The sequence below is a fragment of the Micromys minutus genome, assembly GCF_963924665.1.
Source record: "Micromys minutus genome assembly, chromosome: 11".
In the NCBI taxonomy this organism is placed as follows: Eukaryota; Metazoa; Chordata; class Mammalia; order Rodentia; family Muridae; genus Micromys; species Micromys minutus.
This window is the reverse complement of record NC_137980.1, coordinates 7,416,460-7,441,018: the sequence shown is the minus strand read 5'-3', so window position 1 is coordinate 7,441,018 and position 24,559 is coordinate 7,416,460. Positions and strand designations below refer to the sequence as shown.

The 24,559-nt window shown below is 39.4% G+C and overlaps 1 protein-coding gene across 10 annotated transcripts in view; it reads right to left on the bottom strand.

The window, feature by feature from the left end:
* MEF2C (myocyte enhancer factor 2C) overlaps window positions 1–24,559 on the bottom strand; it is a 160,626-nt gene that overhangs the window by 130,677 nt on the left and 5,390 nt on the right. For 8 of the 10 annotated variants that reach the window (XR_013975245.1, XM_080925309.1, XM_080925305.1 and 5 more), the window contains exon 2: window positions 15,584–15,681. The gene's annotated coding sequence lies outside the window, so the exon portion shown is untranslated. Of the gene's footprint in view, window positions 1–11,140; window positions 11,186–12,505; window positions 12,625–13,939; window positions 13,997–15,583; window positions 15,682–24,559 lie in introns of all 10 variants that reach the window. The other 2 variants (XM_080925307.1, XM_080925308.1) reach the window with 2 other exon arrangements.

Sequence of the window (24,559 nt, the reverse complement as noted above, 5' to 3'; positions counted from 1 at the left end):
AAAAGCAGAACTATTCCAAGCAGACATAACTCCTCAGGTTGTATACACTGGGAGAGCTTTGTCAATGTTACCTACTATCAAAATATGATTTAATTTTTGAGAAATTAAGTGAGCACAAAAACAACCAAAAGGACAAAATTACTTTCTTGCACCAGAAATAGTTCAAGTTTTATCAAATTTCTCTGAATGCGTCTTTTATATGTCAAATGCTAAAGTCCTAAGTAAAATTCTGCATTTTCTTTGATTTACATTCCTTCTACATGAATGAAAATCCCTAATTTGAGACTATTTGTTCTCTGCCCAAGGTAGAGAAACTACAGTTAGAGCTAATAATTCCTCACTCACCTAAGGGTATTAACAATGTATTTACTCATTTTTTTTAAGTCTTCAAAGAAAAGTACATTTTATCTTTACATTACACACCTCTCGCGCTTACTCAGCAGGTCTGATTGATAGCTGAGGTTAGCATGCTTGTACATGAACACAAAGATAACTACAATACAATAACTCTGTCACAGGTGATTCGCTCACCACATACAAACAAACTGTGAAATGAAGTAAGCACGCACACCAGACAGGCTGACACACCCCTCAAAGGGGAGCACTGATGGGAACTAACCGAGAGCTTCGAACATTCTTCAAACAATATCTTAGTTGTCATGAAGCTTCTTATCCTGTGCGCCTGTCTCTTCTTCTAAACTGAAATCCCAATGAAACTATTATTGTTAAACAATAATGCATCTAAAGTCAAAACTCACAGTAAATGACTTTTAAAAGTCAAGGATGACATTACTTTTGTTTCCGTGGTTCCATTTCTAATTCTGAAAGTAACATCTGATCTATGAAGATTTTTCTTTTTCTTTTTTCCCTTTTTTGAAGAAAGATATGTTGTATTTAGTAGTCATTAAAATTGACCTAAGAACATCGAAACATGAAAATTGACCTGATGGTAACCCAATTTTAATGGTCTAAATATATTAATGAAACAATTATTTATCCAAGCACTGTTAAGTGATCATCATTAGTCAGAACTAAAATTGTTGAAACTGAGTGATACTACAGCAGTTTACAGATTACTACTTTCATCAGACGCCTGCACAATGATTTTCTGTGCACTTAACCTTCAGAAAAACTTGAAGAGGTGGATAGTGAAACCTCCATTTTACAGATGCTGGTCTGAGGTTTTCTGGAGGTTAGATAACCTATCTTTGACCACAGGCCAATAAACTGCTGGTTAGATTTGGAACCCAGGTGGACCTGTCCCCCCATGATCATGCTCCACAGTGTAAGCATGTATGATCCAGACATAGCAATGAAGGTGGCAATAGGTTCTTTGAACTCTTTGTATTTGCTGAAATGATTTTCTCTTTTGTTCAGATTCTATTTTCATCCTCTCATTCTCTGAGCCTCTCATGGATTCTGGTATTTTCATCTTCACTCACCACTCCATAAACACATGTGTGCACATGTATAAACACACACACACACACACACATACACATGGATGCATGCACTTTATAGAGTCGGACAGAAGCCGTAATTTCCTTCAGTTTATTCCATAAATGTGCCATCTTCTGAGCGCTCATAAGGCTATTCTTGTTGGTGTGGTTGTGTTGTCCCCTGAGTTTACAGTCACAGCAGCTCCTTACAAGGACACTATCTGTAGTCCTTACACTTTAAAAATCAGTACTAGGGGCTCTTTTGTGACATGGTAGCATCCTATGTTGAACCACACACATTTCTTTAGTGTAAGAAAATATCACTTGAAGCAATTCTAAAGTTGCCCAAGTATAGACAAAGAAAATTAGAAGTGCATGCTTTCACTGTACCGATCATTTATACCGATGTATACCGATGTGTCAATCAATCTGTATGTGTATCTGTGTATCTTTCCATCTAGTTATCAATCCATCAGTCAATCAATCAATCTATCTATCTAGTTACACACACACACACACACACACACACACACACACACACACACACACACAGAGGAATGAAGGAAGGTCTTATGGGAGTCCAAAGTAAATCCTTTTAAAAGGGAAAAAGTTAAAGTCAAGAACTTTACCTTAGAACTAATTCTTTGAGTTATTAAATTAAAGAACGGAGGAAGATGGTGACATATTGGTCACTCTCATTCTGTCTAGAGTGAGTAACACTGCCAGTCTGGACCAATAAGCTCTAAGGAGCTCATGCTGGAGACTGAGAAACTCAGGTGGGCCCTTCCTACCCTTTGTAGTCTATTCAAGTCACCGTGGAGATGGCTTTTAGTCTGTGTGAAAAGAGAAAAGTGTGCACGTGTGCAAGGTAGGTGTGAGCAACAGTGTTTCCATAACCATTAACCTCTACCAACTTTAAATGGCTTCTAGTAAATCCAGTAAGTGAAGTTATGCGTGCTCACTTTCTTCAAAGGGATAGTTTTGCTGCTTTTACTTAGAAAAGGTAATCCGGATGGAGTTAAGTTTGGGTTGATATAGTTTGGTTTCTTCACAGTTAACAATGCAGAAACCTCTACTAAAGACTGACAACCCAGCCAGTCTCCTCTCTCAAGGGCAGACATCAGACACTTTAAAGAACTTAGTAGTTAGTGAAGTTTAAAATGTCTAAAATGCTCGATGGGACAAACTACCTACTAGGTGCAACTCTAAGAGATTCAGGCTTTAAAATGAAGAATAATTTGTATACTATTTAAATACTAAGATAGTGTGTTTTCTATTTAAACTTCTCACACGTGAACCTTTACAGTGGGGTGGACAGTCTATCAGAGATGTGGTTTAGTCTTTTAACATTTTGGACTATCCCAAGAAAACAAAGAAATCTCATTCTACATTTTTAACTTAAAGCAAAAATAAAGGGTCACAAATACATAATGGGATACCTAAATTTTACTACTGCCTATATTTACAACATATACATAAAAGTTCAATGATTTTTCCCTCTTGCTAGACAGATATTGGTCCACAGATATTCTCATGGCATTACCTTTTCAATTTCTGAAGAGATGTGTTACATTTCTGTTTTCATACTTTGCTACAAAAATGTATGTGTTGGTATTAGCAGATAAATAGTTGCCCTTGACATTGAAATAAAATTTAAAATAGCCCAATTTATCTATTTTAAAGGAACATAAAGTTATATTTACTTGTTGGGGTGTTTAGTAAATGTTATTTAGGTAATTAATAATTGGTTTCGTTTGTTACTGACTAAGACTTACACTCTGTTAGAACATTCTGAAAGCAATAATTTAGTTTAAAAATAAAGGTGGAACAAATATTTATTATGTAGTAACACTTTCTCCTGAAGGGTCCCATTTAATATATTTCCAAAGGTGAAGGCTAGTTTTAGAAAGGTGTGCTGGCAATAATCAGACCCCACCTCTCACAAATGAGTGCTCCCTGCCCTGGCAGCCAGAAATTATTTTTAATAGGATTTAAAGAAAAGCAGCCCATTGGTAAAAGTTCAAAGTGCAACTAGCAATCACAAGCTACTTTTAAACATTTGTTAGTTTATGTGCCAAAGAGAAGTAGATGTTTCAGGCCACAATTCCAAGGGCAAGGATAAAATGCAGATGTGTCAAAATCAACTTACTTAATGTGGTATTGATCTAGTCACTTACACATGTTTTCTTTCTTGGTTCTCTGTATTTTTACCTAATAATTATTTAAAAATGTGAACATTTATCAACAAGAAAATCCACGGTAGCATCTCATGCTGTGATGGAGCTGCTGTTTCCTGTGATGGGCAGAAAAATACCCACCTTTGATGTTCATTTGCATCACAACGTGATCTGGCCTATCTATAATATGATGCATAAGTTTCAGTGAGAAGAAAAGCATTATAGTTTTTCTTTGTGCAACAACAAAAAGCCCCACAGATATCTGATCAGCCTTCATGTACTATGCAGGTGGGGGGGCGCCTCATTTTATAACTCACACCTATTGTTTGATTCATTCTAAGTCACAATATAGGAAGAAAAAGGAAACACACTGGATTCAGTTTGCAGTTTTGCGCCTTATGATTTAAGAGGCAGGGTTTTAGGGTTGAAGAAGGGAAATACTGAGCCTTTCCTTTCCCAAAGCCTCAGCTCAGGAAGGAGGCCCTCTGCTGCTCAGCCTACGCTGAAGGAGAAGGACATTGCTCAGGGCTGAAATCACTCTGAGACAGGGGAAGGAAGTTTATGATGTGATGCTCTGTACTGTGTCTGGTTGGCCGCCAGCAAGTTTTCATTTTGTAGCCCGGCTGCCAGTACCTGCCCTGCGTATACAAGAACAAAAGTCAGCTCTAGCCCAGGAACTGTGAGGTTGTTACAAAAGAATTAAAAGAGTTTATTTCTCTTTCTTTATCCTGAGTGTAATTACTGTGATTTTTTTTTTAAGGAAGAGCTAAAACTACAGTAACTGGAAGCTTCCTTTTTAAATTCCCCAAACTACCTTCTCACAAAGCCATTTAAGTCAAATTGTACATTTAAAGACTCACCTACATGAAAGACATAACTTAAAACATCTGCTTAAACACAAATGTTTTGTTCTGGTATAAAAATGTGGCATTTAAAAAAATATATAGGGCCATTATATTCTGAAAATACATATTCTTCTGTGTGCATTCATTCATTAAAGAGATCGTTGACTGCAATTAAGTAGTCGGAACTATAAAGCCTTCCTTGTGTGACCATGATTTCTAAAAATAAAATGGTCCAGTGAATATTTCAGCGAAATAACCACATCTTCAAAATTACTATAAAGAGATCCTAAGCCTTCAAGTTCCATAAAAATCCAGCTTTCCAGAATGGCTTGTTATATACACCTTATGCAGGTCAACAATTAACTAGAATCTAAGAAATGAAATTCAACCTTGTTACCCTACTAGGCAAATTTCCTCATATTTATAGTGACAAATCCACTACCTAATTTCACTAAAACTGAGCATATTTAAGCCAAAGATGCCAATATTTGGAATTTGGGAAATGGATGTGTTCCCTTGCTGTCACTTTAACTTGCTGAAAAGATTACACATAGATATAGTTTTAAAAAGCATGCTGTTTTTGGCTGTTTTTCTTTTAAGCAGTTTACATCCCCTAACAAAGAGCCATATCTGACACTTCTAAAATTCAACAGGCTAGAGACTCACACTTTCTGCAAACAATGTACGGATGCATCTTCCTATGTATCTTATCAATCACAAAGCGCAGGAAGAAAACCAAGAGACTCTCAGGACGCAGTCAGGAACAATCAGCTTCCCACTAGGGACTTTGTCAGAACTGGCTTCCTCCAGCCCCTCACAGAAGTTGAAGGGACTTTATTTAAACCTTTGCACGACCATTCAATAAGCAGGCTGAACATCCCTGCTCCATTCATTTCAAATGCTCTGCATTAAGAATTAATAAAGTCTCTCAAAGGTGTCCGTTATTAAAGAGTGCCGATTCCGACAGATTTTCTTTGTAACAAGTTTACTGCCTTTATCTCTTGTCGTGACACCGATTTCCTATACAATGCCCTCAGAAAATTATTTTCTTGTGTACACTGAATTTTGCTTACACTGATATTATTAAAAAAAAAACAAGGGACAGAGATTGGAGTTCTGGGATGCAACAGTAACTACAGCAGATACATTGTAGTGAACGCAAATGCCATTTGTTTTGCAATAACATTAACCACTGGCTTATATAACAGGTAACATACAGTCCTTTCTCAGCATGAATATGCCTTCTCTTTGTGCAGTGAGAGCAAGAAAGTCAAGACAATGTTCCGTCAGGTTGTCCTTCTATATACTTGTATTTTATTGTAGTGTTTCCTGCCATAAACATCATTTTTTTTTTTTAACAGACAAGGAGGTAGGGCAGTAGTGCTATCTGCACAGCCTCACAGTGGGGTTGAAAAATGTGTCTGTAGCTCCTTTGATTTCCATGTCTTAGTGTCACATACAATGTGAAGTCGTCAAATTGTCTCAGTGCACTTTGTAGTTGTGAGCACAAACTCTAAAAACGTTAATTTCTTTGTTTTATGGTCTTTTTTTTTTTTTTTTTTTTTTTTTTTTTAGCACTGATTCTTAATCGGCAGACAGGAGCTGCTTTTCAGAGAAAAAAAATCTTTCTGGTTTTCTTTGCTCACTAACTAGAACAGATCATTACAGATCATTCTGTTTCTCATGGGCCAGTCTCTTACATACTAAGATTTGCTTTAGCTCTCCAGGGCGAGGAATGCGGCTCCTGTGGGAAAGGACCACCCCTTCCTAAATGTTGGCTTCCTTAAACGAAAGAAACACACCCCTTAAATTCTTTGAAATTTGTCCAACAAGCAAAGAATTGTAATGGTACTGTATCACTGACTAACTTAGGACAAAATAATCAATAGGCAAATTTTGCTAATATTCTGTGTACTTTTTTAATCAGGACTCTCTGCCACCCTCTGTCTCTCCCTCTATCTCTCCATCTGTGTCTCTGTCTCTGTCTTTCTCTCCCTCCTTTTACCCTCTATCTGCCTCCCACCCATATGCACTTGTGCCCTCTGAGCACTGTATGAGTGAAGGTCAAGAATGTGATGTGCACATGTGCCCTGTGACAACCCAGGAGGCCTAGAGACGCTAGAAGCTTTTGAACTTGAATTTAGAACTATTAGGGGAATGTCCCCTTTCATACTGCACTAGAGGGAAAATCGTAAATTCAGATGGCAATTGTGTTAGGTAGAATCAGAGTTGCTGGAAGTCGCAGGTAGGCAACCATGTCACTCGTTGCTGTGATGAGCCTAAGGACATAATTCTTGCACTGAAGTTAATGTCCACTAGTGTCTACCTCATGATGGTGCCCTGTGGTTTCTGAGAAATTATGTTCTAGTAAGCCTCTTTCCATTATATAGAGACAATTGCTCCCTAAGCAAGGTTTTCTTTTGCTGTTTTATGAAAAACATGTGCACTTTTCTTTCCTCTTAATTTTTTAACCTTTCAAATGCAGTATTCACATAGAAATTTGCATGTGTGAAGACATGGGGATAACAAAAGTTGTTGTCTATTGAGGGGGGTTATTAATGAAGCGATGAGTTCTACCACCTTTTTATCTGCCATTCGAGGATAAACTCAACCATCTAATTCCCAGCTCTACAAAATGGAAGATCTGCTGGGTTTTTTTTTTTTTGTTTGTTTGTTTGTTTGTTTGTTTTTTCATGTGCAATAATAGTCAATATAGGGAAGGATTTCATGAATTTCAACCGAAGCTATAAACTTCTTCCAATTAGCAGAATAATGTTGAAGTTGAAGTAAAACCTACATGTGCCATAAAGCCACAGATGAAACATCTCATTCACTAAAGTATCCTATCTTATTATAGTAACGCACAGAAAATTAAACACATAAATATTAATTGTATGTATCACAGAAGATGTAGGTAACGAAAGTGCAATGTTTACATTTCATGGATGACTCATTACTGCTTTATTGTGGGAGACACTAGGAGGCATCAGTAGGGTAAAAAAGGACTTCAGTTTTAAAAGAAACAAGAAATTACTGCAGTGTTGGTTGTTTAGGAAGTTTGAGTTTTTAAAATGCTACAGGTAAAACGAAAGTATTCTCTCACAAAATCTCAATGTATTATATTTTTTTCATAAAGAATGACATTATACAACATTCATAAAATATACATATATATCATTTACCAATAACACCTATCATGATATGTTTTGAAGATATTGAATCATATGTAGCTACTCATCTTGATGAAGGATATATCTGGTAACAGAACAAATACAGGGTATTTTCAATTATGTATTTCTGCTCAATTCTTCAATACTATGAGAATATAGTAATCTTGGCAAATTTCACTCTGCATTCTACATAACACTTCTGAAAATGCCTGATGCCTTTAAGCTTGTTGGTAACCACTTCACACAGACAAGTTGATATCTGTTCATAGAGAGTTGATGAAACTTAAAATGTAAGCAGCAAACAAGCACTACCGAGCGCCCATTATTTGAAAGCGGAGTTTTCCGCTGTTTGAATGGCTCCTTATAATGACGAAGCAACAGGGTCGTGGCATACTTATCTAGCAATCATCTCAAACCAGAGTGTCTCACCTTCCCTCAGTAATCAGCTTTTATCTCTGCCCTATCGGAATAACACGTGAACTGTATAATCTGCCTTTTGTAAGTTGTACAGGGCGCTGTTGCTTCGGTTTTGTGACTTGCCTCTGTAAGCTGGTTTGATTTCTTAAAGGTGACAAATCCCAGCGAAGAGTCAAGCTTTACTGAATACAGAAACAACCACGAGTCCGTGGATGAAGGCGCAGTGCTGAGGATGGCACCCCAGTCAGCTCTTCTTCCCATGGGTTCTAGACACTAAGCCTTTTATTTGGTCCAGACCATCACTATACATGAGTAAAAGGGTATGCATGCTTTGTAAGTTCAGATATTCATTTGGGAGGCATTATTCTAAAAGCTGTTATTAAGAAAAGTTAAAAATTAATTAGCAATCTTACTGCCATCCATGTTGTGAGGTTGTGACAGTTAACTACACACTAAATTTCCCCACGTTGCTTTGAATCGTGTCCTGAAAACCTTGCTCTCTGTTTAATAACTATTTTTGTTATATAGTACAGTTACTACTGTAAAGATAATTTTGTCCCTTTCTGAGATTTCATAGACTCAAATATATTGCCCAAAGAGTTGAGAAATAAAATCCACAAAATATACTACAATAATCAGAAGAAAGTTTTAAACAATAATGCTTACATTTGCCAAAGTGGTATTTAGCATAGTTCTCTATCAAAGACATTTAAATACAATGAATAAGTTATTATAAAGACATAATTATATGTCATTTAACTTAGTCACTGAATAAGGTAAAGGCCAGAGAAAAATTTAAAAGAAATATTTGAAAATTATAGAATATATTGTTTTTTTTCAGGATTCAATTTTTTGGAATCATTAATTACTTTTTATTAGAATGAGTGAATTTTCTAAATTTCTACATAATTAACCTGTTTATAAAGCAAAAAATAAGGGAAGTTATAGGTACTCCTCATTACTGAAGTTTTCTGTAGTAATTTGTATCTCTGCCCGGGAAAGTTAATGCCCATGATTACATACTTTAAAAATATGACTAACTTTGAAAGGGTGGAAAGTTGCTTATTATGATCTGGCCATTTGTTATTTCCACCAATATCAAAAGCATTGATATTAAATTAGTAGCACACCTTAATATCACCCTTCAATGCATGTCCAGCAACTAAGAGGTAAGTAGAGTCATGTATGAATGAAGAAGAATGCTTCTTGGAATAAGGAGTGTGGGAACTGTACAGCACATCCCCAAACTGTGTGAGCCAGAGCAATGAGAACAGCATTTGAAAAAGAATAAAGTTCGGCACAACCTCAAGTAAAGAGAACTGCCAATTATTGGCCGCCTAACTTGCCTAGGGTACCAAATTTTAAACAAAAAATTTTAAGTTAAGTATGCTTCAATGAATACTTTTAGAGTAAAGATTGGAATCCGATACGGGATTAAATCCTTCACATAGTCCTAAAGGAATTTTTTCCCATTTAAGATGGGACATGGGGACAACTCATTTTACCTATCATCCACTTGCTTTAGGACTACTTTTAAACACAACAATTAATATCATGCTGATACTAGATGATAATGTGGTTTATTGCATGGATTTTCATAACCGAATCAATAGCTACACAAGCAGACCATCTGTGCTATACTTACAGATATTAAGTACTTTGAAGACTAGCCAAACTGACATTATTTTAAAAATTAAATGAGATATTGTGTCTATAAATTGAAAATTGCTGATCCACCTAAAGCTAAAATCAGTATGGCTGTAAGGTTAAGTGTGGCTCACAGGTGGTCACATTTCATGTCCTAGGAAGTTTCTAGGGGAGGGGGTTACTATGCCTCATACAAACATTTTTACTCTGCAACACAATTCCATTGTAAGCTGCCAGTGGAAGGGAGCCGGGTCACACTTCTGAAAAGGCATGGGAAGGCGACCCGAGTCCTTACTGCACTTAGAGAACACACAGAGTCACTAAGCATTTCATAAGGCAGTTCCCATTAGAGTTACTATCACATTAACAATAGTAAAATGCACTTTGTGTCAAAGCAATTCTCCACCGAGGGCCAGTTAAAGAATTGGCAAAAGAGCCTGGTTCTACACACACTGCCAGCATTTACATACTGAGCATTTTATACAGAAGACATCTATTTAAAAATATGTGAGAGGAAGGTTCATACTATAGCATCTAGAACAGTTCAAAATGGCTCAGATAGAACATTTTCCTTAAGAATCGGTAGCCTTGTTCTGGAAAGGAAATCGCATTAGCATTACGTTCAAACCCTTGCATAATACGCAGTAATACAATAAGCAATGTGCCCCCATCTCTGTAGACTTCCTTTATGGCCAACTTTGTCACTTACTTTGGTAACTTTCATCCCAAGTCCAAACAGAAGGCGGGCTAAGTGACTTGGTCTTGTTTGTTTTTAAATAGCTTAATATTTCCCTTGATCTAAACAGCAGTGCACATGCTGAAATACAAACATGAATGTGCAGTACACAGACTACCATGGCCAGGGCAACTGCTTCTGGTCCCACCAATTAAACTCTCACAAGCCTGCACTTTGTTGAAGGAAGAGGATGCACAAAAGGTGGCCTCTGGCAGACAGCCCTGCTGTTGCTTAAAGCCATTCCAAGGACCAGTGGCTCAGAATCCAAACCCAGAGCAAATCAGTCTTTGGGGGCAACTCATAGGAACATCTTTCCACAGTGAACTAACAGCTAAATTTTAAGACAGCTACTTCAAGGTCACAGAGCAGTCTGTGAAATTCTAAAATCCACCAGGATCCACGCTCTCCACCCTATCAAACATGCTAATGGCATGAACTAACTTCTTGAAACTTTAAACAAACCGATGTGACAGGCACAGTCCGATATGATTTCAATAGCAGATGGCAAACGGATACTACTATCTAAAAAGTTACTTTCAGCCACACACAAGGAAATCAGAATCTAAAGAAAAGAATGCAAAACAAGCCTTAACTTAAGCCCTTCAGAAAGGAGTTGGATAGACCCAGTGCCTGGAAGAGATTGGTGCAGATTTAAGAGACAATACGCAGACTATTTCTATTCTTTTGGAGAAATGTCAGAGGTACTTACATGAAGGAAGACCCGACCAGATTAGTCCTTGGAATATTTTCGTTTCTTAAAAGAGAGGAAGAGAAAGAAAAAAAATAACAATAATCTTTACTTCTTCCAGCCTTGAAGTACTTCTCCACCTGATTCAAAGCTGCAGGCACGGCGACCCACACAGAACCTTCAAAGTCAATCCAATAGCAGCCCGAAGATGTCTGGGTGTACGCGTGTGCTCAAGTGTCTGTGACTGCGAGGCGAGCGAGCAGAGAGCTGGAGACGAAGTGTGCGTGTGTGCGCGCGCGAGGGGGGGCGAGGGGGAGGCGCGCGCGGGATTGCGCATTCGTGCGCGCACCGAAGCCGCTGGAAGAGGAGGAGGAGAAAGAGGAGGAGGAGAAAGAGGAGGAGGAGGAAGGTGGAGGAAACGTAGGAGGAGGTGGAAGAGGAGGAGAAAGTGGCTCTCTGTGGCCAGTGGGATTAAAAGTAGCCAGACTTGTCCAGAAAACTGCGTCCAGGAAGGAAGTGACAGGAGACGAATGGGAAAAGGAGAGCAGCTCACAGCCTTAGATGCGTCGTGTAAAAGAGCGGGGGTGGGGTGGGGTGGGGGGAATGTAAGGATACTGGGAGGGGACGCGGGGGCGGCAAGCAAGACGGAGCACACTGGGGTTCTAAGCAGCACGTACGAGCCAGTGCTCCCCCCACGTCCCCCAATTCATTTTATTCTTGCCTTTTCCCGGAGCTGTCTTTTCCTTTCCGTTCTCTATCCCTACCAGCCCAAACCGTTGACTCTCCTCTCGAGCTGGGGAAATCATCAGTTTCACTCTTGCAAAAGGGGGGCGGGACTAGAACCTCGCAGCATTTTAATAAAACAAACATACTGCAGCTCCCTCCTCAGCCCTCCAGTCTCAACTAGATTGATAAATTACTCCACTACACTACTTTAATTATGTATATGGTATGCAGAATAAATCACTGAACATCACTACCTCAATCAAGCACTTTTAAATGATAATTGCATCTTGGTGAATCAATCTTTCCATTCCTGACATTTTGCTAATTTTAGTTTTACGGTGGGGTAATGGCACATGCCATACGCAAACCTAATGACAATTCTTTATTGCATGGAAGGGAAGACAACACGGGGAGCGGCGGCTCCCTGCCTCTCTCCCGGTTGCTAAAGAGGACGCTAGGAGGGGACGCTCGGCTGCTGCGCGCTCGCTCCCCCGGGAGGCTGCGTGCCAGCTAACAGGAAAGTCCTTCTGAAGTCGAGATCTTCCCTCTGACCAATAGGAGAGCGACCCTAAGAGCTGCTCTAGTGACTCCCCCCCACCCCCTTTGGATTCGCAGTAGCCACTTCATCCTTGCTCTGGTCCGCGCGCCTCCGTTACTCACGCGTAAAAGCCACGATCCAGGATGTCCGCAAGCCTCCATCCCAGCGTGCGTTTCCTGCCCGCCCAGAATGTACAAAGCTTTTGGCCTTGAGAGCCAGGAGAACGTGAGCCGAAAGGAACCTTCAATGTTAGCAATAAAATAATTACAAGTTTTTTTGAAATCTAGACTTTATGCTGAGGCCATTAACTTTCGAATCAATCTGGACAAATTTACTGAGGGGACAGCTTCCTCCGGAGAATCCACCCCCCCCCCTTCCCGCCAGTGTCTCCTCCACACCTCACTGGACTTTATCCAGGTCATTAGCAAGTAAACCAAAAACAACTTCCCAAATGCATTAGGCTCCCCTGACCGATAGCGAGTGACTTCACTTATCCTGAAAAGGTTCAGCTGCACAGGAAACAGGAGCAGAGACTGATAAGAATACTTAGGTTAAGGTTTAAGCCTGTCGCATACTTTTCCATAGTAAAAATATAGGTTAACAAAGAATTGCTACTTGGGGGAAAAGGTACTAGATATTGGGACCACACCCAAAAAGCTAAAGATTAAATGTATCAACTAGTGTGCAAGTCATCCCTAAGCCTCCTAAAACTATTGAAAGAAATGCATGCCGGAGTAGTGTAGATTGTGTAAAACATGAAAAAATTATATTTACTGTTATGACCAGAGGAAGAGAAAGTTCAGAGTACCATAACACAGAAGACACAGGAGTAGACAACAGTAGCCCAATGCGCTATCTAGCTAATTAAAGACATTTCCTCACACAAAAATAAACTCCTTTCAAAAGTATCTGTTTAAGCCAATAACTGGCTGCATTTCCTGGTGAGTTCTTCAGGAGGCCTGCAGAGGACTGTCGGAATGCAGGAGGGCAGTGTGGTTCAAAAAGCCCCTGTCTCCTGCTGCTTGCAGTTAGAAGCAGAAAGTTGGTTTGTACAAGCAAGTTAAACGACATCAGAACGATCTTCAAACCTCCGGCTTCTTACCATTGAGACTATTAATTAGTACCGCGACTTTATTACAGGAAAGCATGACAAACTGTCACAGAGCACAAGCTTTGTGACATAGTGGGTTTTTTGTTTGTTCTTCTTCTGAAATTAGTATGTGTGCTATACTGTGTTTGCCTCTCTTTCACATAGCGAGTGTGACTACCATGGGTTTGTAAAAACAGGATGGCATCTTTAGAGATACAAGCTCTGAGGCTTAGACATGCCACATGCTAAGGCATATCTAGATTTGGCGATATAAGTATGGATTATTTTTGAGGTTTAAAAAGATCCTCACAGAGCAAACTATAAGAAGGACCAATGGAATTTATTAGCACAGTACTTTAAATTGATGTAAGGAACTGCAATGGCCTATGTCACATGACAAAGCAGATATAGCCAATATATGAATTCAGTTATGCTCTTGTTAATTATAGAGGACATTTCTACTTACCACAGTACACTTCAGTCTTCACTTAATTTCCTCCAAAAGGAAACTTTTGTTTCACCCCTTCACATGTTGAAGAATTATATAACAATAAACATTGTAACAAATCCATATTTATCAACAATACTATAAACACTTAAAAGTATATTCAGTCTAAGTGAGGATGATTTGAAACTTTAGGTCTGGAATCTATGACAGTTGGCCTTTGAAAAGATAAAATTTTACCCCTTTGTAGATTTAGCTTCTTAATGATGTACACGCTAAGTTAATATTAACATTACTTGCTCTCACATAAACCTTGTAGCTGAAGTGAAAAATAAATAAATAAATAAATAAAATTATTTAATAGGAGACCATGAGGTTGTAAATCCAGAGTATGTTTTGTATTTGTCTTTAAATAATGTCATACCTGCATTATTTGTTTATTTCAATTTATCCAAACTGGTAATTCTTGCTACCTCAATGACACTTGGTGAGCTACGGAATATGTTCCTGTGTAGGAAGTAGTTTGGTCTAGTTTGAGACACTTAGGACTCTGTCCAGCTCAGGATTTCTGGCTGTAGATGTGACTGGCCGAACACTAACTTCCTTAGCTTATGGTTTGATAGCCAACACGGAAAACACCAAATGTGTCCCACTAATAAACAAATACTCCCTAGGCCTCAGTTTACCAGTTTGCAGGAGCTCTCCAGTTGTGTTCTGTGCTTGAAAATAAACATAATTATTACTTCCCATGTTTCAGTGGGGGAGGGAAGCTAAGGACTTAATAAAAGGAAACTTTCCTTTAAGAAAGGAGGATGAAATGAAGGCTAGATTTGACCTGCCATTAAACCACACCCACCCACCTGTGTGTGTGTGTGTGTGTGTGTGTAATCACAAATATTCCTTTCATAAGGGTTTAATATCAAATGTAGATCAACATTAGTTATCCTCTCCAAGGATTTATTTCACAATGCATTTTAACACCTGAAGTTACAGAAAGCATGGTGACTGATTGTTTCAGCTCAAAGCTAACATCCCAGTTTCTGTTTTGAGCCATCTGACTCCAGCTTCCTTTCTTCTGCCACCCTACATTAAAGCAGCAGTCTACGAAAGCCCTATGCACTGGGTCTGCCTGCTTTTAAGCCTGGCCCACGCTGGGTGTAGCTCTTGAAGTGAGCTTTAAAAAATTATTTTAAAGTGAGCTGGGGCGGTTGCCACAGCAACCTGCCCTGAGATGAAGAAAGGATATAGATTAATCTACCCCTCAAGATTATTCAAGTGTATAGTATTTGTTCTTCAGCCAGAATACTTTCAACATAAATATAATTGAACATGAAAATTTAGGGGGAAAAATCTGAGAAACAAGGTAAGGTTCAAATTCCACAACATAAAAAGGTATTTTAACCTCTTTGTAGTTTGTCCCATGATGATGTACGTGGCCACCTAGGAAACGGCTTAATTGTAGTAGACACTTGCAAAGGTGGGCCTTGAAAGGTACTAGGGGCTTTAAGCATCATGTCACAGCATCCCCGATATTACGAAGAGGATAATGGCCATTTAACGGTATCACCGTCACACACAGCAACATTTTAAATACTTCAAGACAAAGAAACCGGTGGCTTTTCTTTCATGGAAAGTTTCTGGTAGATGACAAACGTGAGCACTCACCCTCCACACTCCTTCACTGCCACAGCCATTGGCCTTCCACGCTTTGCTTCATCTCTCCAGAGGTTACTTCACAGTTTTCAATGCTTAGTTTTTGGCACCTGAAAAATGTGTAAGTATTTAAAGAAAATTTAAAAAGGAGTTATTTTCTTTAAAGCTGACATTAAAGTGGATGTGGTTACCAAACTTCTAAAGTTAGCAACACTTATCATTTTAAAACCCGAATAATGATCAGTTGCAATAGTGTTTATGGTTCTGAAATGAATAGTGCACATTTCTGTATTTCACAGATTCACTGTACAGCGTTTCCCCCAAGCTGATCATACAGCATGAATTGCTAAAGAATATGTACTGTACAACAAACTTGGCTCAAGGAAAGATTTCATCGTAGGGTTCATTTAGTACACAGGAAGCCTTATCTTTCCCTTTCTACCTTCGTTTTTTTATATACCTGAATAAAAATTATAAATAAAAATTAAAGTAAAATTCATCATTTCTCATGCTAGAGAGAAATGTATAAAACAGGGAGATATTTGTAATAAGTTCTAAGCAAGAATGTCTAAACCTTTTCAGTAAAAGGCTCGTCTTACACATTGCTTAAAATACTGTGGGATCAGTGGTTCGGCCTCACTAATGTTTTTGAATCCTGGTAGTAGCAATAGCTTATCTCTCCACGCAGTCTTCAGCTGTGTGGAGCATAGACAAGCACTCCCGTGTTCTAATCTCTGTCTTAGGCTATGTTTCAGTGACTTTGGTACACAAATAAATTTTTTATTGCCTTTAAAAGGGGACTACCACCCCCCTCCCCCACCAAGGCCCAGCCATGGCTCCGCGGAACAAGGGCAGTATCAGTTGGCCCATTCGTCTTAGCAGAACTTTTCATAGTTGAGGAGTTATTTAGAAAAACCTCTTCATCTGGGTTGCCATCCATATGATTTCTGTTTAATTGTATTGTGCCAGTGTCGGGGAAATGAAGAACTCGAGCGGTACTTGTTTTAGGGTATTGGGAATTGAACTGATGTCCTTCAAGCTCTCACGCCACCATGCCTAAATCTCAGCTTGGTCTGGTAGTTAGATCCAAGTTTTCTGACCTATCCCCTTTCTCTCTGTTCTTGCTTGGCTTTATTTCTCCCAAGATCTCTTAACCTTACTCTTCATGGAGTAAAGTCTGAAATATATGCCCCTCCCCCAAATCTTCTCTACAAAGTATGATACATTTGTTCTTTCTTTTCTTCTATCAGTAAGTCCAAAATAAAACTTGATTGGTAATATGCTCATAAGTTTGTGGCTGACTCGAAAGCATCTATGGGGATAGCTAAATTTAATGGGACTTTACATCTCCTCTCCCCATTGTCAAATGCTTATTGAAACGCTGGTTCTCCTCCATTTCTTGAAATATCACAGGAGACCTGCAATTTAAGGCATAGATCCACCACCCCCTTTTAACCCTTTCTTCTAGAGACATTACTAGGTCTGTGCTCTTTTCGTTTTGAAAGATCATAAAGAGGGGCTACCATGGAAGTTTGGGGTTAAAATTTTCCTCTGGCAATTTGGTACCCACTTCTTTGTTTGGGAAGCAGAGGGGCTGGGATTCAGTCCGCAGGGCCCCTTCAAGAGCAGACAAGGGACGCCTCTGGTTTCAGCAGCTCACTCGGCTGGGTTATTGATTGCAGGCAGAAGCAATCCCTCTGGCTGATTTGTGTTGAAAGCTGACCCGCTGGCTGGGCGGAATGGAGAGGCGCAACGGCCCGCAACGCCACCCAATTACTGCTGGTCCTCCTCCCCTCCTATCTGCTCTTCTCGGAGGGTCGCTACTTCCTCCCACCCACTTTTCACCGGGCTGACTGAGCTAAGGGGGTGGGAACTCGTTCCCCTTCCCCCCGGCTAGTTTCTAGAGCTTCCAGGCTCCGTATGTGTGTGTGTGTGTGTGGGGGGGGGGGGGACTCTGCGTGTGCCACGTGAGTGAACCTCGGGATGGGTGGAGGAGGTCGGCCTAGCGACAGACCTTCGGGGCCTGAGTGCGCAGAAGGTTCGGCATGCTGTCTGCAGCGGGACAGGAAAGGGTGTGCCGGTCTACTTTCAGCTGGAGAGGAGATGTTTTGGCTGGGGGGGGGGGGGGGGACCGGTGGCGTGCTGATAAAGATGGAGTGTGACGGGCTCCAGGGAATGGGGGAGAGCGCAAAGGCAGTGGGTGTGCTTTGGAAAGGCTCTGTGGCGGCGCTGGTGGAGTTTCTAGGAGGGTCTGGTTTTTAGGATCCCAAGAACGTTTCTTCCCTGGAACTGGAGATGAGCTCTGAGCAATGTCCATAAACACCAGGGGTCCGGAAGAGCCACCACCACCACCCACCTAGGGCTCACAAAGTGCTGGCACTGAATCTGGTTACCTGGTACATCCCAACTTTCCAATCAGGAAGAAAAAGAGGGGTTTTGGGCAGGTCCGGCCTCTCTGTCTTATGGCAACTGGATTTGTAACAAATCTAATAGACTATTAGAAAAGGACCAAGGCCCCAAATTAGCTTTAAAACCTAATTAAGCACTTAGGTTCTAGAGAAATATTTTTAAAAATTAAAAGCCAGCCACTAGCTCCAGCAGGTAAGCTACCTCTGTGGTTTTATACAGGTCTTGGTATGATAAGGTCACAAAGCAGGAGAAGTGGGTGCTAAGGAAACTTCACAGCAAGCCCCAATATGAAAGCTTGCAAAACTTTCTTTTGTTACCACTTGGAAATAGTGTTGGGATATTCTGCAAAAATAACCATCAGGAAATGCAGAATCTTGTGAAGTTCTTTGCTTGTTTAGGGTGCTGTACTGAAGAGAACAAGAGAGAGGGGGGGGGCGCACAGGGCTCCACACCTCTAACTTAAAAGCGTATGTCCCCAACAAATAGGGTAGATGCTAGACTAACATGTGGCGTCTCAAGTTAATTAAAAGTAAAAAGAAAATCCATTCCTCCAATCGCGTTGTCCATATTTTAAACAGCTAAATAGGCCTGTGTAGCTAGTGGGACCTTTGAGGTGTGAGGGGCATTAAATATGCCTTTTGTTACATGGAGTCATACTGGAGAGCGCTGCTTAAAAATGCATTGTTATTCGGATTTCTAGGCTAGTCTGCACTTCTATGCAGTGCATTACATTGGCAGCAGCTTGAAAAGTTCTAAAGTCTGAATTTCAGTGTCTTTCACGCTGAGAAAGATACTGAGAAACACCCAGTACGTGCACTTTTCTCGTCCCTTTTAAATAAAGAAGGCAGGTCAAATGCAGAAGGCCCGAGTGATCCACCTCTCTAAATTTGGAAAGAGGCTTAAGTCCTCCGATGGGTCCAGTATCTTTTCTGTTGGCCAGGACATTTTGGCTGGCTTGGCTAGGCAAACTGACTGCACAGAAGGTGTCTTGACAGAGTTTAGGTAGAATTATCTTATTTTTTTGAAGCATTCACCCTAGAGAAAATTCCATCTGATAACGAGTAAGCTTCATGAGAAATAGCACTGTCTCCCAAACTCAAGCATCGTGATTGATAGTACCAGACATTTAACCCCTTTGCAAGGAGAACAATGGAGTTGTAATGCTGTGTTTACTTCTACTTAAAACTTACGCAGGACTAGCATTTCATTTTTAAAATAAATGGTAAGAAGCAATATTAAAGTAAAAGAAAAAGGTGTTATCTGAGGTGAGACTTGCTAACCTCATATTTGATAAAAATATCTAATTCACTGACTTCACAAGGGAGTGATTTGCTCAGGAATATTAGTGATGAAAACAGAATGTGATTACAACCAATACTATGTAAAACGAGTCATAAACAGCCAGCGCTATTAGCTTTTAGGTGGAGCATAAGCTTTGGGATGTCACTAGATTGCTAGAGGATTTGTGTTTTGCTCAATTTGTTCTTTACACTTCTCATTGTTGATATGAATTCTGCCCATTTATGGTATACTTACAGTACTTAACCCTTAATGAAAACGATCTCTGTCCACATCAGCTGATTCACAGACAGAAATAATCATAAAATGACAACTTTTTGAACGTTGGACTGATCCATGCTTGAGTTATGTGTTTCTCTTGTCAATTTACCGTGTGCTCACGTTTGAAAGGATTCTCATGATACTACCTGGAAGCTAAGATGCTACGCGACAACGCCTCAGCTCTCTGCAGACAAGGGCCTCAGCTTCTCCATGGCTGACAGAAAAGGCTGAAGGAAGAGAATACAGCCAAAAGCCAACTGAGAGAACAAGGGGTAGCTGATGGCTCACACCCTGAGCTTCTTGGCGACTCGGTTTCCTCGGGTGTGACGTGTGGGCTCTACTGTGAGGCCACCAATGCTTTGCTCTGAGGAATGAATGTTCTGCTCAACAAGGGACAGGACTTAGAAAACAAACCGCAGTAACTCGGTGAGAACAATCCCCAGTCCCACACCTCCAAGTCCCTCCTCACTCCAGCAGTGGCTGTCATAGAAAAGGAAATGGATCATCAGATTCAGGATGAGAACAGGTCTGGAATTTTACCTTTGAAGAAGTGGAAATCTCTTTAGACTTAAAATTCTGTGTTTTACTGGGTCAGGTTGACTTTTTCACAGGTGTGGAGTCTCTAGGCTACTTTTAGCCCGCATGGCGGCTGCCTTCTGCTTGTTAGCTGCCTGGTTGCTGAAAAGGCACCGGACACTCCAAGTCCATCCTCTTTTCACCCCAGTTGACCTTTGGAATGCAGTTGTCGGCCAAGAAGACATTGATATCCCCAGCCTCTCGCTAGCAGATTCTTTAGGGCAGTGGCTGCTCAGATAGTCTCCTGATGTCATTGCAAATGTCTGATGGCCATCTATGGTAACTAGACTGGGCACAGGCCTCCTGGGAAGGGGGAACTCATGGAATGCCTAATGGAGCATTCCTGTTCAAGAGGGATCTAGGGGCAGCGTTCTGTTCTGCACATGCGTGGTAGATACCACTTCTGCATTGTGCTGAATAGTACGAAAAACGTGGTCACTTTGGACTGGTAGTAATGAGACACTCATTTGTTGATTGGTATAAGTATACATCACAGAAAAAAACAGAATCAGGGCATTAAAGAATTTTTATGTAGTGTTCATTGTAAAACTATTTATTAAGACAAAGGGATTCTAGAAAGAAGGGGATAGTATGATAACATAAACCGTGTTTCCTCTGTCTTTGTAACTTTCAGTGACTGTTGTGTTTATAAATGAGAATACATATTATTTTAAAATATCTTATTTATAAACTAAAATTTTAAGTTAAGCAGATTAATTTAAACAACTTATTTGTTAAGATGGACAGAACTATGCAAAATATATGTTTCCAATATGTGATAATTCTATGTAGATTTAAAATAAATATATTCTCACTTCCTAAGAAGGACATTTTTCATTGTTTTGGATGAAAGTTTCCTAAATTTTTTTTTGGAATAGGGTTATAATGAAAACTAAAATTCAAACAACGGAAAGAAAATAAATGTAAATCAGTGGCTAAAAGCAGTCTGCTTGTTGGCTTCTTCTTTGAGTTAAAGACTCAAACCAATGGGCTTAATTGCCTTTGCTATATTTATATATGAGTCGTTCAAATCAATTGTATTTATAATCTAAGTGTAATACTGGAGATACATATGCAAAATTAATTCAATATTTTTAGTATGTACATAAAAATAAGTATGTTCAAAACACTTCTCATTGCATGGATACTTGAGACATGTAGGTTGTGACAATTATTCCATAAATGTTATCACTTTGATTCCAGCTACAGCCTTTTCGAGGGCTTTCATTATTCTCCCTGTTTGATAGATTTTAAGAATAAAAATGCAGAAGGATGGCTTACTTTGTCTGCACAGATAGCTCATACATGCCAAAGGACAAGAAACCAGATTGATTCATTTCCAAAACTCTGTTCTCAGCTATGGTACTTTTGTGCAATCAAATTCAGCAGAGATTAATATAATCACACAACTGGAATAAACTTCAGAAAAACTCTGAGAGGCCTTCTTAAAGATTTTCTGTGTGCTGAAGAATCAGTATTGTTACTGCTGATTGTTTTTGTTAAAAGTAAATCCAAAAGCACATGTATTAAACAATGTGAAAACTAAGATTTAATTATAAAGCCTAAGTGGCTTTGTAATTGATATGTGGACAAGAAGCAGACAGTGAAGTGTAGACAGAAAAAGTACAGTCTTGAGCTTCTTTCTGGTAGGAATGTATAGCCTTTGAAGACAAAGGTTTGAGATATAGCACTGGCTGAGTCTGGAAGTCAGTGATCTGAATCAATAGGGATGTATTATGGGAGAGAGTCAAAGGTAAAGGCAACAGGGGAATAGAGCCCAGGTTTCTGGAGAACATGGACCTAGCCCAAACAGCTGGCTGGGAGAAGGATGTTGAACTTTACTTTTGTCTACCCTATAGGAAATGTCCAGTAAAGTGACCTTTTTAATATCACTCCTAACTGTCTCTCGTGCCCCTGAGAGACATATTATCACCAGGTACTTAATGATATTTAAAACCATGTATTCTTTTCTCTCAGGTTTTGTACTACAACTATGTCATTTCATGAGCAAGTATTTGATATTTAAAATAAAATGTATTTATGCTAGTATGTTGATTAAATCAGCATATATTATACCGAGATAATTCACATTTTATGGGTGGTAATTTATATTAGCCCTGTCAGTGCTCTGGAGAATATAATTTTCAGAGAAAAATTTTTTTCTTTTGTATCCATTCTAAATTTTATCAGAGACACAAAAATGAGGATATGCTTGCCTAGAGGAAGGATCTATGATTGTATATTTAGGTTGTCTCAGAAATTTAAGGGGTCTGAACATAAATTACACAGGATGAGTCGCTTTTTACAAATCTAAGTCTTCTGGTCCCATGTCAGACATGTCACCCGTACCCAGTAGTCATCTGACGTCATCATGCTCTGTCCAGCGGTCACGTGACGTCACCAAGGCATGTCTACTTATGCCCTTCCCTTCACCCACAGTCAACTCGCCCTTCTTTCACCTTGGCACGCTCAACTCCGCCAGCAGCAATTTTAAAATCAATAACAGCTCCGATGTGAGTGCCTCTACTTCCTCCTGCCTTTTACCGATGTGACTCACAAGGTCCTTTCATCCCTCAGCAGCGGGGTAAGCCCCAGAATTCCCGTGGATTATATTTTATCAGGATCCGCTGCTTCTACTGCCTTATCCAGAAAGGACTATCAACGTCTTACCTCTTTAAGTGAATATTTTTAAACTTTTAAGAGGGGGAAAAAGTTTATAATGCAAAGGGTCTCGAGCAGTCCATAAATTTCCTGCTGTGTTTCCAAAGGGGCTTTTACAGCCTTCAGCCCATTCCCTTACCAGCCACTTAACAATACACACGGAAGTCAGGGCAAATGCACAGGAAGGCTGGCTCTGACTTGAAAAATTATTGCTTCTGAAAATGTTGGGCTGGAAGCTGAGCTCTCTGCCAGCTTCTTGAAAACCCTCATGCTTGCCCTCTAGAATCTGTGGGTTCCCATTCCTTTTGCTCCCCCCATTTTTTTCCTTTGCACATGAGTTACACACCAACTAAATAAAAATATTCACATCCTCTGCATTATAGCTTCTGTGTTTTCATTTCGTTTACTGCATACTCAATTTCCTTATATGAAAAGTTGATAGATGTAAAATTATGTTACTCAGTAATGTCCTGAAGGGAGTCGACACACTCTACACGAAGCAGGTTCCTTGAACAGAGGACATGCTATTTGCGTGTCTTGTAGGATCAGAGGGCAACATTTGTTACACCTTATCCCTATCTCTTCCATAAAAAAAAATCAGTTAGATTTCTTTTTGTCAAAATAAGATAAAAAACAGAAATAAAAAATTAATAAGATAGTCCCCAACTTTGTGTGGCCACAAAACAGATGTGACTGAAAAGAACTTGAGCAGATGAATGGGTTTGTAGTAATAATCGTTTTTTTCTGAAGAGATTTAAATAGAAGAGACCTTGTCTTGTGTAAGATATTCTGAACACTACATGAGAAACTTTTTGCACCATTTTTTTTTTTGTTTCCCTTGACTCTTCAGCAATAGTTACTCACCTGATGATTTCCCTCATTTCTACTGTCTCTTCTTTTCCCTTTCCTCCTCCACTTCATCCCTCCTATCCCTTTTACCTCATCCATTTTTAGTTATAAATTTCTTCTTAGTTGCCAATACGGCAAAGGTCCTTTTGTATTAATGACTAATTATAATTTCTGCATAAAAATATTTTTTATTTTAAAGCTGTGGGAAACTTCTTTTATTTTTTATTTTTTAGTTTGTTTTTTTAAACCACCACAGAATAAATTACCCCAACAAAGATTTTATACTTAAAATATGGTCATATAATTTATATAATATTTTTATTATTCATAGCTATAATGATTCACAATGCACAAAAATAGTGTTTGTTTTAAACATTGTTTATGAAAGATTTATATTTACCATCCATATGTTCCTAACTCAGCCTCACATAGCTGAGAGAGACTAGTCTATGTAGCCTATGCCTATAGAACAATTCATCCAAAGAATGAAGCCTACAGCTTCTCCAGATCAGCAGTGATTAACTGAGTTTTCTATTGGTTAGTGAGTGCGCACATGCACTCTTAGAGTAATCACTGCCTGTCATGTTTTCCTAAAATAACTTTCCTGAAGAGTTAGTTGAAGCCATTTTGTCATACTTAAAACTACATTATTTAGTGTCTTAAATGAACGTAAGATGTGAGTAAGATCAAGACTTGGCTCATTTTGGGGGGCTATTTATCATTTGCCAACTCAAACAAAAAGATGAATGAATTAAATAAGCTCTGTATAATTCAATACATTAGAGGATGACTACAAACAAAAGGAGCATTTCTAGCTGCAGCCACACGCTGCTGCTGTCCTCTATGAGATGGCCTCACAGTTCATGGACTTTCCAGCTCTTTGGACAGTGAGAACTGATGTTGTACTGAGGACTGGGGTCACCCTTGCGCACT